The sequence below is a fragment of the Lactuca saligna genome, chromosome 4, assembly GCF_052625555.1.
Source record: "Lactuca saligna cultivar CGN05327 chromosome 4, ASM5262555v1, whole genome shotgun sequence".
Classification (NCBI taxonomy): Eukaryota; Viridiplantae; Streptophyta; class Magnoliopsida; order Asterales; family Asteraceae; genus Lactuca; species Lactuca saligna.
In genome coordinates this window covers 138,091,094-138,094,156 of record NC_136420.1, presented here as the reverse complement: position 1 = coordinate 138,094,156, position 3,063 = coordinate 138,091,094, and positions in this window count along the sequence as shown.

Genomic DNA, 3,063 nt, shown 5'->3' with positions numbered 1-3,063 from the left:
ATGGATTATTGGATTAAAGGCCCAAGGAAGTAGATTAGGGTTTACAAGTTGAAACTCTTGGAATTCTACACTATAAGTATAACTCCTAAAACCCTAAAATTGGCACTTGTGCATTCCAAGAAGAAGCTAGACAATTTTGGTGGTTCTTAGCCTCTCTCTCTCTCTCTCTCTCTCATTATCTTCCATTTTCTTATGGTGTCTTGTGAACCATTTGAGACATCACACTTGAGGTGCTAAGCTCTTGAGAGGCCAACAACTACAAGCTACAAATAAGAGGTATTCTTCTAATTAGTTTTTATGATTCTTGTGCCAAATTTGTATGCTAGTTAGGCTTCATGTTTTGGAATATCTTTTCTTGCATGTATAACTAGAGAAAACTTATATCCAATGCATTAGAGTTGTGTGTGCACCGTAGGAGTGTTATAGTACATAAAACTCAACAATGGTATCTGAGACATGGGTTGTTTTCTATTATATTGACACATGGCTAATTGTTCAGAGTTGAAACAAATTGAAAATTGCTCTCCGGATGATGAACTCAACGAGTCCATAAAGGGACTCGATGAGTTGGGCCAACTCGACGAGTCCATTGCAGATTTTCACTACTAGAAAAATAGCCTTTACGATGCGCAATGCGTGTCATAAAACACTCAGACGGCGCGCAAATGCGAGTCAAGAAAGGCCCTGTCATAATGAGAGACGACACGCTTTTGCGCGTCGTCTATAAATGACGCGCATTTATGACACGCAATGTGTATCATTAAAGCCGCTGTCAAGAAAGGCCATGTCATAAATGAAGATGACACACGTTTTTGCGTATCGTAATTTTAAATTTTTTAAAAAAAAGTTATTTATAGATTTACTAATTTTCAAATTAAATTTGCATTTCATGTCTCATAATAGAAAATAAAATACCATATACAAAAAATACAATCCATTGCACAAAAGTTAATGTCGTACAAATAATCATTCCAATAGTAGATAAATGTAATACATCAAATGTGAAAGAGATGAAAGTCATCAACAAATAATACTTGAACTAAAAGAACTCGTTGGCCACCTTCACAACATCCGAGCTACTTTGCTTGACACTATGAACATCAACAAGACCTACAATTTTGAATAATGTAACCATTAGATTCATATAAACCAACAAATCCCATATGTAAAAACAAGCCAAAAATAACAAAATTAACTTTAAGAATGGGGTAATGACATCTTGGCCCCTACTGTTGCCACCAACACCACGTGGATATAGAAGATTTCAAATGAGTTATAAAAAAAGTTCAATGAAGGGTCTATACAAAAAGCACCTGGATATTGAAGACTTCTTTGTTATTTCCTTGAAGGTTTCCTTCAACATTGAAGGGAAAGATCATACTAGCTAGTCATACAAATGCATAATCCTCCATGAAGCATCTATACACCAAGCCAACCAGATAAGAACTAAAGACATGGTGATGCATTATGAAATCAAATAAAAAATCAGGCACAAGTTCATCTGCCCACTCTTGGGCGAATTAGGAGGGGAAGAGACTAACTTAAAAGTTTTTATTTACTATATTCTACCTTTGATCTGTTTGGTTTTTATTACTTGAAAAAAACTAAAAATTAAAATTTTAGACAATTGGTTACATTAAAACAGCTTTACCATGAATTCAACTACAAAGTTGCAAAACCCCACAAAATCAGATAATCCGAAAACAAAACATGAAAACCAACAACGGATCCGATTTCAGAAAAGAGACTGCATAAAATATTAAGAAAAAAAATACTTCCAGAATCAGAAAAACTTTAATTCTAAAACAACTAATCTTAACATCATCAAACCAAAACGTAATACAAACATAGACATCAAAACAACTCCTCAACTCTGTAATCCATCTCTATAGTACCTGAAAGGTAGTGAGCAAACAAAACCATGAATGAAAGGGCATTTTAGTCATTTAATCAACACTCGACTCAAGACATTTTTACAAGCTACGGGGGTGTTTGAAAGTAATTATATGCATATGTTTGTTATATCAAAATTAGAATCTCAAGCTATAATTTCTTGAAGTTAGGTTTGATGGGGTTACAATTTGAAGGGTATATAAGTAATTTTACCTAAGGTATATATGTTACTGACGCAACATCTGCTGAAGTTAAAGCACTTGGTTCTTTGATCAGGTGGTAGCTGATTAAATTGATATGGGGTCAGACTCATTACTTGTTGATGTAATGCCATCTCCATATCTGGACTTAACTGCACACACGCAAATAAATAAATAACAAGTTAAGAAAAAAGAAAAAAAAGAATTTACTGATGTAGGTCGTGGAGGCTGAGTGGCTGAGGTCATATGAGCAGGAAGAAAGGATGACGTGGCAGTTGGTCCCACTACTTTTTCAGGAATCCAATTCAATCCCCTTTCTGGTTGTTGTTGTGAAGGGATTCTCATTTGATTAAAATCCTTTCCTACATGTGAACCTCCTATCCTTACATCTTCATCACTGTTTTCCTTATTCTATACAACCTATTGAGTTCAAAAGGTAAAGGTGTTTAATGCTAAAAAAATAAAGTCAAACAAGTTATCATCTTTAAACAGGGTTAAATACTTGCATTCATTTCTCATATTCTTCTTTTTATTAACACATGTTTTGGGTTACATATAGTTTTTTTTATTATCAGTAAAGAAACAAAAACAATTTATTATAAAAAAAAAAATAAAGCAAATTATGTATATACTGGTAGCCAGAGTAAGGCATGTTGCTATTTTTGGCAAACTTGCAATTAAATATATGACTTATGAGACCACATCAAACAAAATTAAACATACCTGGATTGCATCCAAATGTGTTTGTATTTATCATGGATTTCACAAGAAAGTTCATCTTTGCAAAATCCTAGGTTACTCAACACCATCAGCAACTTTTGATGTGGATGTGTAATACTTCCAGGAAAAGGATCAGATAAACTTTCTTCTAGATCATCAACAAGATACCTATTTTGAAAAGATGATTTTTCTTTATTTAATACATTTTGACCAATTTCGCTTCCAATTTGCTCAAAGTAACCTAATAATT